This window comes from Theropithecus gelada, chromosome 4 (assembly GCF_003255815.1).
Source record: "Theropithecus gelada isolate Dixy chromosome 4, Tgel_1.0, whole genome shotgun sequence".
Lineage (NCBI taxonomy): Eukaryota > Metazoa > Chordata > Mammalia > Primates > Cercopithecidae > Theropithecus > Theropithecus gelada.
Window position 1 is genome coordinate 2,011,615 of NC_037671.1, and position 12,810 is coordinate 2,024,424.

The window sequence follows — 12,810 nt, forward strand, 5'->3', positions numbered from 1 at the left end:
GCCCTTTGAGCTGAAGCTGGAGCTGAGCAGCTGGGATTTGGAGAGCGGTTTCCTGAGGCTGTGCAGGGCAGCAGGATCCTGAGCCTGGCCCAGGAAACCATTCTTCCCTCCTAGGCCTTTGGGTCTGTGATGGGAGAGGCTCCCCCGAGGTATTTGAAATTCCTTCAAGTTGTTTTTCCCTTTTTCTTGACTATCAACATTTTGCTCCTTGTTACTTGCAGTTTTCTGCAGTTAGCTCGAATTCCTCTCTAGAAAATGGGTTTTTCTTTCTATAACATGGCCAGGCTGCAAATTCTCCAAACTTTTACATTCTGCTTCCCTTTTAAATATAACTTCCAGTTTCTGGTCATATCTTTACTCACAAATATTAGCATAGGCTACCAGAAGCAGCCAGGCCACTTCTTGAATGCTTTGCTGCTTAGAAATTTCTTCTGCCAGATACCCTAAATCGTCACTCTCAAGTTCAGAGTTCCACAGATTCCTAGGGCAGGGGCACAATGTATCCAACCTCTTTGCTAACACATAATGAAAGTGACCTTCACTCCAGGTCCCAATAAGTCCCTCATCTCCATCTGAGACCTCCTTAGCCTGGACTTCATTGTCCATATCACTATCAGTATTTTGGTTACAACAATTTAACAAATCTCTAAGAAATTCCAAACTTTCCCTCATCTTCCTGTCTTCTGACCCCTCTGCACTCTTCCAACCTCTGTCTGTTACCCAATTCCACTGCTGCTTCCATATTTTCAGGTATCTTTCTAGCAATGCCTCACTCCTCTGTACCAATGTTCTGTATTATTCTGTTCTTCCACTGCTATAAAGAAATACCCAAGACTGGTTAATTTATGAAGAAAAGAGGTTGAATTGGCTCATAGTCCCACAGGCTGTACAGGAAGCATAGCGGCATCTGATTCTGGGAAGGCCTGAGGGAACTTTTACTCATGGAAGAATGCAAAGTAGAAGCAAGCATCTACATAGCAGGAGTAGGACCAAGGCAAGTGGGTGGTCTGGGGAGGTGCTACACACTTTTAAGCAACCAGATTTCAGAAGAACTCACTATCATGAGAACAGAACTAAGAGGATGGTGCTGAATTATTCATGAAGGATCCATCCTCATGATCCAATCATCTCCCAGCAGGCCCCACCTCCAACACTGAGGATTACAGTGGAACATGAACTTTGGGTGGGGACACAGAAATGGAAACCATATTAACCCCTTTATCATTGTATAGTGACTTTGTCTCTTCTTATGTTTTTGTATCAAAATCATTACTCCTCTTTTTTTCTGGTTTCCATTGGCATGGAATATCTTTTTCCAACCCTTTACTTTCAGTCTATATGTGTCTTTATAGGTGAAGTGTGTTTCTTGTAGGCAACAGATTGATGGGTCTTGTTTTTTTGATTCATTCAGTCAGTCTGCATCTTTTGATTGGAGAGTTTAGTCCATTTCCATTCAATGTGTTATTGATAAGTAAAGACTTACTCCTGCCTTGTTATTTATTTATTTTCTGGTTATTGTGTGGTCTTCTTCTTTTCTTCCTGTCTTTCTTTAGGGAAGGTAATTTTCTCTGGTGATATGATTTGGGTTTTGCTTTTTATTTTTTAAGTATCCAGTGTATGTTTTTTCGGTTTGAAGTTACCATGAAGATTACAAACGCTACTCTATAACCCATTATTTTAACATGATAACATTGTTTGCATTAACAAACAAAAAGAAAACTAATAAAAACTCTACATCTTAACTTCATCCCCCCACTTTTTAATTTTTTGTTGTTTCTAATTTTATCTGATTTTACTATGTCTTGAAAAGTTGTTGTAGTTATTATTTTTGATTGGTTTATTATTTATTCTTTCTACTTACACACCACAGTTACAATGTTATCATACTTTGGGTTTTTCTGTGTACTTACTCTTAACAGTGAGTTTTGTACCTTTAGATGATTTCTTGTTGCTCATTAATATCCTTTTCTTTCTGACCAAAGTACTATCTTAAGCATTTCTTATGGGACCAGTCCAGTGTTGATGAAATCCCTCAGCTTTAGTTTGTCCGGGAAAGTCTTTATTTATTCTTCATGTTTGAAGGATATTTTTGCTGGATATACTACTCTAGGGTAAAAGGTTTTTTCCCTTCAGCACTTAAACATATGTCATGTCACTCTCTCCTAGTTTGTAAGGTTTCCACTGAAAAATATGCTGCCAGATGTACTGGAGCTCCATTGTATGTTATCTGTTTCTTTTCTCTTGCTGCTTTTAGGATCCTTTCTTTACCCTTGACCTTTGGGAGTTTGATTAGTAAATGTCTTGAGGTAATCTTTGGGTTAAATTGACCTGGTGTTCTATAACTTTCTTGTACTTGGATATAGATATCTTTCTCTAGATTTAGGAAGTTCTGTGTTATTATCCCTTTCAATAAACTTTCTATTCCTATCTCTTTCTCTATCTCCTCTTTAAGGCCAATAACTCCTAGATTTGCCCTTAAGAAGCTGTTTTCTAGATCCCATAGGTATGCATCATTGTTTTTTTATTTTTTGTCTCTGCTGAATGTGTATNTTTTTTTTTTTTTTTTTTTTTTTTTTTTTTTTTTTTTTTTTTTTTTTTTTTTGAGATGGAGTCTCACTCCTTTGCCAGGCTGGAGTGCAATGGCATGATCTTGGCTCACCACAACCTCCACCTCCCAGGTTCAAGCACTTCTCCTGCCTCGGTCTCCCAGGTAGCTGGGATTACAGGCATGCACCACCATGCCTGGCTAATTTTGTATTTTTAGTAGAGAAAGGGCTTCTTCATGTTGGTCAGGCTGGTCTCAAACTGCTGACCTCAGGTGATCCGCTTGCCTCAGTCTCTGAAAATGCTGGAGTTACAGGTGTGAGGTGAGCCACTGCGCCTGGCTTTGTTATTGTTAATAGTGCTGCAATGAACATACACTTGCATGTGTCTTTATGGTAGAGTGATTTATATTCCTTTAGGTAAATACCCAGTAATGGAATTGGTAGGTCAAATGGTAGTTCTATTTTTAGTTCTTTGAGGAGTCGCCACACTGCTTTCCACAGTGCTTGAACTAATTTACACTCCTAACAACAGTGTATGTGTTCCTTTTCTCCATAACCTCACCAGCATCTATTATTTTTTTACTTTTTCATAGCCATCCTTACTGGCATGAGATGATGTCTCATTATGGTTTTGATTTTGCATTTCTCTTATGATCAGTGATAATTGAGTTTTTTATATGCTAATTGGCTGCATGTATGTCTTCTTTGAAAAGCGTCTGTTCATGTCCTTTGCCCATTTTTTAATGGAGTGGGGTTTTTTTTTTTTCCTGTAACTGTGTTTAAATTCTTTATAGATGCTAGATATTAGTCCCTTGTCAGATGCAGTTTGCAAAACTTTTCTCGCATTCTGTAGATTGTCTGCCCTGTTGATTGTTTCTTTTGCTGTGGAGAAGCTCTTAAATCTGATTTGTCAATATTTGCTTTTGCTACGATTGCTTTTGTTGTCTTCATCATGAAATCTTTGCCAGATCCTATGTCCAGAATGGCATTGCCTAAGTTATCTACAGAATTTTTATAATTTTGGGTTTCAACTCTTTAAACCATCTTAAGTTAATTTTTGTACATGGTAAAAGAAAGGGGTGGGGTCCAGTTATGATCTTCTGCATATGGCCAACCAGTTATCCCAGCACCATTTATTGAATAGGGAGCCCTTTCCCCATTGCTTGTTTTTGTCAACTTTGTTGAAGATCAGATGGCTGTAGGTTTGCTGCCTTATTTCTGGGCTTTCTATTCTGTCCCATTGGTCTGTGTGTCTGCTTTTGTATGAGTACCATGCTGTTTTGGTCACAGTAGCCTTGTAGTTTGAAGTTAGGTAATGTGATGCCTCCACCTTTGTTCTTTTTGCTTAGGATTGCCTTGACTATTCAGGCTCTTTGGTTCCATATGAATTTTAAAAGTTTTCTCTAGTTCTGTGAAAAATGTAATTGATAGTTTGATAGGAATAGCATTGAATCTATAAACTGCTTTTGGTAGTATGACCACTTTAATGATGTTGATTCTTCCTAGCCATGAGCATGGGAAGTTTTTCCATTTGTTTGCATCATCTCTGATTTCTTTGAGCAGTGTTTGTGATTCTCATTGTAGAGATCCTTTACTTCCTTAGTTAGCTGTAGTCCTAGGTATTTTATTCTTTTTGTGGCAATTATGAATGGGATTGTGCTCCTGATTTGGCTCTTGGCTTGGCTATTGTATATAGGAATGTTAGTGATTTTTGTACATTGATTTTGTCTCCTGAAACTTTGCTGAAATTGTTTATCAGCTGAAGGACCTTTTGGGCTGAGGCTATGGGGTTTTCTAGATATAGAATCATGTTGTCTGCAAACAAGGATAGTTTGACTTCCTCTCTTCCTATTTGGATGCCTTTTATTATTTTTGTTGCCTGACTGCTGTGATCAGGACTTTCAACACTATATTGAATAGGAGTGGTGAGAAAGGGCTTCCTTATCTTGTGCTTTTCAAGGGGAATGCTTGTAGCTTTTGCCCATTCAGTTTTGCCCATTCAGTATGATGTTGGCTGTGAGTTTGTTATAGTTGGCACTTATTATTCTGAGTTATGTTCCTTCAACACCTAGTTTATGGGGAATTTTTAACACGAAGTGATGTTGAATTTTATTGAAAGGCTTTTTTGCATCTATTGACGTAATCATATAGTTTTTGCTTTTAGTTCTGTTTATGAATCACATTTATTGATTTGGGTCTACTGAACCAATCTCGCATTGTGATAATGCCTACTTAATTGTGGTGGATTAGCTTTTTGATATGTTGCTGGATTCAGTTTCCAAGTATTTTGTTGAAGATTTTTGCATCAATGTTCATCAAGGATATTGATATAAAGTTGTCTTTTTTGTTGTTGTTGTTATGTCTCTGCTAGATTTTGGTATCAGGATAATGCTGGCTCATGGAATTAATTAGGGAGGAGTCCCTCCTCCTCAATTTTTGGGAATAGTTCCAGTAGGAATGGTACCAGCTCTTCTTTGTACATCTGGTAGAATTGGACTGTGAATCTATCTGGTGCTGGGAATTTTTTTTTTTTTTTTTTTTTGGTTGGTAGGCTATTTGTTACTGATTCTATTTTGGAGCTCATTATTGGTCTGTTCAGGAAATCAGTTTCTTCCTAGTTCAGTCTTGGGAAGGTGTATATGTCCAGGAATGTATCCATCTCTTCTAAATTTTCTAGTTTGTGTATAGATACGTGTTCATAGTCGTCTCTAATGGTTATTTGTATTTCTGTAGGGTCAGTGGTAATATCTTCTTTGTCATTTCTAATTGTGTTATTTGGATATTTTCTTATTAGTGTAGCTAGTGGCCTACCTTGTTAATTTTTTAAAATACAACTCCTGGATTTGTGGATCTTTTTAATGTTTTTTCATGTCTCAGTCTCCAGTTTAGTTCTGATTTTGATTATTTATTATCTTCTGCTAGCTTTGGGGTTGGTGTACTCTTGCTTCTCTAGTTCTTTTAGTTGTGATGTTAGGTTGATAATTTGAGATCTTTCTAACTTTGTGGTGTGGGCGTTTAGTGCTATAAATTTTCTTATTAATGCTGCCTGAGAGTCCTTTTTCTTACGTTAGTCTGTTGTTAAAGCTCTTGACTGTATTTTTTATCTCATTCACTGAACTTCTTTAACTGTAAGATCTGATTTTTTTTCTTTAATATTTTATCTTTTTTCTATGTTGCCCAGGCTGGTCTTAACCTCCTGGCTCTAGTTATCCTCCCACCTTGGTCTCCCAAAGTGTTGGGAGTACAGGCATGATTACCCAGGCTTCTTTGGTTCTTTTATGATATCCACCCTTTGTTGGATTTCTTATTCAGATCATGAATTGTTTTTCTGGTTTTGTTGAAGTTGTCTATTTGTATTCTCCTGTATCTAGTTGAGTTTCCTTAAAATTATTATTTTGAATTTATTTTCAGAGAATTCATAAATTTTCACTTATTTTGGATTGGCTACTAAAAAATTATTGTTTTAGTGTTATCATATTTCCTCGTTTTTCATGTTTTTGCATTGTTATCTGTGCATCTTCTGGAACAGTCTCTCCTTCCAGTTGTGTAGAGTAGCTTTCATGCAGAAAACGTTTCACCTGGAGATGGGTTTGAAGTGTCAGTTGGGTAGGATGTGTTGGCCTTGTTCTGGGTGGATGTAGTAATGTAAACTCTGTGTAGTTTATTTAGCTGCACTCAACATGGGAGATGTCTCTGAGTGCCTCAGTGGCTTGGGCTGCAGAGGTCTGTGGGGCTGTGCAAACTTAAGTGCTCCTCCCCTGAGAGTGGGGCAGCTGGATGATCTATGCTGTGGGAGAAGGACAAGTTTGTTCAGCCTGTGTGTGATTATAATTAAACCACGTAACCATTAAACAAAAAGAGGTTGGCAGATTCTGTGGTCCATGAGAAAAATCACAGAGAACATTAACTATTAGTACAGCTGGCCTTCTTTTCATTTCCTCACCTTTATTACCAATATTACCAGAAATTGTGGACTACCTTTCTAGGATCATAATTTTGATTTGTATTACTAGGGTTCAGCACCAAATCCTCGACTTCAGGTCTGTATCTCCTTATAATCTCTGCATCCCTTCCTGCAGCACTGTGGGAATCTATGCAGTAGGTTGTTCTCAAGGTCACTTTTGTGGTAGGCAGACACAAAGATGGCCCCCAAAGGGCCTCATCTCCTGATATTTGTGGCCTTATGTAATCCTTAGCCTTGGAGTATAAGCTGGACCTAATGCAATGGTTATAATAAATACAATATGGTAAGTATTCTAATTATGATGGAATATGTATTTTGGAGACATCAGGGGTCAAATGTGTCAGGTTACTGTCCAAGCCAGGCTGGGAAAGCATAGACACCCCACGAAACTGATGGCAAATGGCCCTGTATTCCTTTTTTTGACCTGAGGGGTTGTTCCTCTCAGCCTCAGCCTCCACAGTCCTTGCTGTGATGCAGATTCAGAAGTAACCAATCCCAAGAAAGGACTCACACTGTATAGAGGATAGGGAAAACTATCCTTATATTAACCACCAAAATTAGGAGTCAGAATGCTTCCACCCACTGCACCCTGGGTTGCAGTTTTACCAATTGCCAAGTACCGTGAGAGAACAAACACCCAACCAGCTATATGAAGCAGGTTTATTACACACAGATAGGCAGCAAGGGACAACAGAAGCCTAGAAGCACTATGAGCCAGTCCCGTCAGGTTCAAGAAAGTTGCCAATGATGGATGGAGTCTCAACTGCATGTGCCCTAATTGCACAACAGCTGAAGGTCCCCAAAAGGTAGCCTGACCAGGGTTATATGCCTCAGGGGCATTGTGAATCACTGAAAAAAGCTTTGAAGGACTTCCTGCTTCCACAGGAGAGAGGAACAAAAGCCCAGGCTGTCCCAGGCAGTTCCTCCCTAACTCAAAATGTTGCATTCCCTAGGAGGGACAGGAACAAAGTCTGGGCTGTTTCAGGTAGTTCCTGTGCATCTCAGGATATTTACTGCATTTCCAGCACATTCTAAAGTTATTCTTGAGAACTGCAAGCAAGAATGAAGGAGAACTGTGTCAGTCCATGACCTCCTAAAGAAGTGCTCTGCATCTGTCATCAGATAGCAGCAGCAGCAGGAGGAAGATAAGGAGAGGCAGTGAGTCTGATTCGGCTGGGATGAATGAGGGATCTGGTGGTAAAGAGGAAAGGAAGTGAAGAAACAGAGACACAAATCTAACACCTGGTACGTACAAATACTCCCCCAGGGAATCCTCCATGGCCAGAAAAATGGGGAAAATAACAGTCTCCAATCTCGCTGTGCTATCCCCTGTGCCCCAGCTTTCCCTTACTTCAACTCAGAATAAATATCCCAGGGAGCCCCGAGTGGCAAACACTGTCAATATGTCTTTGCTCATCTCCAGAACAGATTATCACAGCTCCTTACTCCCCGCAAGTCCTAATCTCTCTATTCTTATTAGATAGGATATTAATTCAGTTGTGTGCAGCAGCAACCCAGATGGTCAAATAGGAAAGTAGTGTGTATGTCTCCCATGACAGTGAGGCAGACAGTCCAGGGCCACTAGGGCATCTGCATTATGAAGTTGTCTAGGCATAAGGGCTCCTTTGGCCTTCCTTCTCTGCTATTATAATAATTAGAAGGGTATTGCCCTTATTAGCATGACTTGGAGCACCCAAGACCATGTCTATGGTCCTTGAGGAGGGCAGGGAAAGCTGGGAAGGAGAAAAAGGCCTGGACTTTTAAGGGCAAAACCTACAGTTTCACATCTGCTTCATCTTATTGGCCAAAACTTAGCGCTAGCCTCAAGAAAGGCTGTAGAATACAGCTTTTAATCAGGGCGGCTATGTGCCCAGATAACTCCATTGGTGATATAGTTTATGTATTTGTCCCTTCCAAATCTCATGTTGATGTGTGATCCCCAGGGTTGGAGGTGGGGCCTAGTGGGAAGTGTCTGGGTCATGAGGGTGTATCCTCATGAATGGCTGGGTGCCCTCCTCATGAATATGAGTGAGTTCTCACTTTATTAGTTACTGCGAGATTTGACTGTTAAAAAGAGCCTGGCTCCACCTCCTCTCTTTTGCTTACTCTATTGCCGTGTAACACATCTGCTCCCTGTTTGCCTTCCACTCTGATTGAGAGCTTTGTGAGGCCCTCAACAGAAACAGATGCTGGTGCCATGCGTTGTGTCAGCCTGCAGAACTGTGAGCCAAATAAACATCTTTTAAAAATAAATTACCCAGTCTCAGGTATTTCTGCATAGCAATGCAAAACACCAGTGGTGTGCTACCAGTGGTGTGGAATAAGGATAATTTTTGCTATAATTTGCAAATTTTAAAAAATCAGGGGCAATAGAATTATCAATATCTTGTCATTATCACTATCTTTTTATCTATCATTATCAGTATCTTAAACAGAACCAGATTTGGATGTTAAAAATGGAATAATCTCAAAACATATCATTAAGTGAACATAAAGGTGCAGATTCAGTGTGGTAAAATATCTGGGAAAAAAGGGAAACCACCATCTATAATACTGTAGAAACTGGTAACCGTGGTTGTGTCCAGGCAGGGAATTTGGAAAAGCTGTTGGTGGGATAGAGGATGGAATTTACTTTTCACTGTATACATATTTTTATTACACTAAGTTTTTAAACTTTGTGCATCTAATAGATATTCAAAAATAACTTTGAGGATGGGCACTGTGGCTCCTGCCTGTAATCCCAGCACTTTAGGAGGCCAAGGGATGCTGATCACTTGAACCCAGAGTTTGAGACCAGCCAGGGCAACATGATGAAACCCTGTCTCTACAAAAAACTATGAAAATTAGCCGGGCATGGTGGTGTGCACCTGTAGTCCCACCTATTTGGGAGGCTGAGGGCAGGAGGGTCGCCTGAGCCCCGGGAGGTTGTGGCTGCAGTGAGCTCTGATTGTGCCACTGCACTACAGCCTGGGCAACAGAGTGAGACCTTGTCTCAAAATAATAATTTTGAATTACAAAGTTGATTTAGTGATGGTGGTTCTTTAGAGATGCAGGGGGTCTGAAAAGTAACAGGGAGAAATATTAAAAGAGCGTGCCCTCCCAGGTTCACAGAGAACTCAAGAGGAGCCTTTCCAGTAACATGTTTGATTTTTGTATCCAGGGATTTGCTTTCATAAACGAAGCACACGTCTGCAGGTCATCTGGGCCAACTCAGGACCTGGGTTAAAATGACCTCAGTGTTGGTCCAACCTGTGCAAGACACTGTCCAGGGAAGAGGCCTGGCTACCCGCTTTTCTTGGGGTCTCTGACCCCACTTCTGTCTTGCTAGATGACTGTCTTCTTCCCTCTTTGCTTGCAAGTTTTGATGGAGCAGAAAGGCTCATATGGCAGGGAACTGAGGTCAGCCTCTGGCCACCAGGCCATTAAGACTGAGGATGTCAGTCTAACAGTCGTCAAGGAACTTAATCCTTCCAATAATCACCTAAGCCTGGAAGTGGATCCTTCCCCAGTTCAGCCTTCAGATAGAAACCAGCCATGGCAGATATTCTGATTAAAGCCTTGTAAGAAACTCTATGCAGAGGAAGCAGCACAGCTATGCCTGGGTTTCTAACCTACAGAAAATGTGAGATAATACACATTACTATAAGCTGCTACACTGGTAATTTCTTACATAGCAATAAGTAACTGAAAAAACATTTCACAGCTTTCACTGAGTTAAGTGACCCTTAGGGCCAGTTAGAACTTCTCTCATCCCTTCCCTATGGCAGCCCTTATCTTTCTCCTAGGTTGACAACCCGCTTTCTCTTTACCAGTGTAAACGTCAAGTTCTCTTACTATCTCAGTTGCTCTCCTCTCACATCATCCAGGAGACCCCACTAGGAAGTGGCAGGAAGAATGGAGGAACTGGCAGCAGGGGCTTGGCTAGACTCCCCATCACAGTTCATTCTGTAATGCCAGTATTACCAGGGGTTCAGTTGGAAGAAGAGAAGGGGCCAGCAGGGATTGGAAGGAGATGAGTGAACACCCGAAGGCTCTCAGGCCCACATGGGCTGTGTTCTCAGACTATGAAATAAAAGGTGATGAATAGACTCTGCATGGCCACTGCTGGTCTTTACCCTTCAGCATTCTGGATAGTGCACCTCATACACCGTGATGCAAACACATTGACTCCAGGGCAGATATAACCCATCCTTTCCCCACCTGCAGCAAGAACACCCCATCAGCCTATGGGTCACCTTTTTTTTTTTTTTTTTTTTTGAGATGGAGTCTCGCTCTGTTGCCCAGGCTGGAGTGCAGTGGCACAATCTCGGCTCACTGCAATCTCTGCCTCCCAGGTTCAAGCGATTCTTCTGTCCCAGCCTCCTGAGTAGCTGGAACTGTACAGGTGCATGCCACCACACCCAGCTAATTTTTGTATTTTTAGTAGGGACGGGGTTTCACCATATTTGGCCAGGCTGGTCTTGAACTCCTGACCTCATGATCTGCCCACCTCAGCCTCCCAAATTGCTGGGATTACAGGCATGACCCACCACACCTGGCTGACTATGGGTCACTTTGACACAGGATTTTTCTCAGCCAATTGCCAGTCCAAGACCTCTGAGGCTGGTGATTCCCCACCCCCCACCCCAGGCCTCACTAGGGTGGGGGTCACCACAGGAGACGCCCCATTTACTCAGCCCATTGGGCCACGCCTGGCTTGCACTCCAGCGTGGATCCTGTGGCCGCCACAACTGTGTGCTCAGCCCCTGATGGGAGGGAGTGTCTGAGCAAGCAAGTGCACAACCCAGCCAGCCATTCCAAGCTCCAGCACAGGAGTGGGCTCTGTGTGGGGCTTGCAGCTGGATCCCCCTGGCATCCAGGTGAGGGGGTACATACAGGGTGGTGCCCAGGCAGTGGTGCCTACAACTCTGAAGCCCCCAAGGAGGTGTTACAGCATGCTAATTAGCTCTTTTAGTCCCACTCATTAACCGCTCTGTCAGCTCTGTTGCCACTTCCCATCATAAGGGGTGGCTGCCCTCAGCGGACAGAGGGCCACAGTGGATTCCCAGTTCTTGTCCCCTGTCCAAGAAGAATGAGGTTACACTGACAGTTGTAGGGTGAAGAGGGTAAAGAATAGCTTTATTGAGTGATGAAACAGCCATCAGCAGAGAGGGGATGCGAGGGTGGTTTCTTACCCCAACCTGAAGGCCGGGGAGTCCCTCTGTGTATCTGAATCTTGGACTTTTATAGGCACAGGTAGCACTGCATAGGGCATCATTCAATTGGCTTAAAAGCATTATTCAGAAAGAACCAACTGGGAAAGAGTGGGCAAACAGGAACAGAAATTCTCACTTTGAGTTGTGGGTTTCATCCAGAACAAGCAGCCCAGTGTTCAGGCTTCAGGCTGTTTTTGGCTTGAAGGTGCGATTTCACTGGGCACCTGCCCCTATCTGCCTAGGGATTTGCCTCCTGCCACTATCAACTTCAAGCCCCTCAGCTCCCTGTAGTTGCCCTCATGAGGACTGTGGCAAATGCAGTAGACTCCAGTTCAGTCTCTGTGCCTGGAGAAGAAAGGGAAGCTGGTCAGAGCCCACCGGAGGTGACTCATAGGTGGCCAGTGGACAAATATGGGGGTCAGCAGGACAGCATGGTTACTTGGGCTCAGCAGTCAGACTGTTTCCTTAGAATCATGAATCAGCCCACTGAGAGTCAACGAATCTCCTACTGACCTCAGTTTCCTTGTCTGAAAAATGGGGTTGAAAGTTGTCCCTATGTCATGGGGCTCTTGTGAAGTTTAAATGATTTAATTCCTGTAAATCCCTTAGGAAAGTGACTGACACTTTTATTAATACAGAATTCTGTAAAAGGGAGGGACCCATCCATTTAGCTCCTGTTTCCTTATTCCAAGTGTGAAGAGGACCAGCTCTCCCCAACACTTATCCTGACCCCCCTTCCATGCCTGCAGGTGGAGCGCTGTTCTGCCCCTTACAACCCACAGGGTGGGGGCAACCAAGAAAAGGCCAGGGTGGTGCCAGTATGAGGAAGTCACAGAGCAATACACACAAACACACCCACACATGCTATGCTTCTATACATCAATGTGCAGACACATACACATACAAAAACCCATACATGCTTATAAACACACACATAGATACAAATCTACATACATACAGATGCGTATACCTTATACATCTACATGTACACACAGAGACACATGCACATTACACACTCCCTTCAGATTTGCCATTTCAAGCACTGGCTTATTCCCACTTAATCTCTTATAAGCAACTTAGGAATCTGAAAGAGAAGGACCTGAGA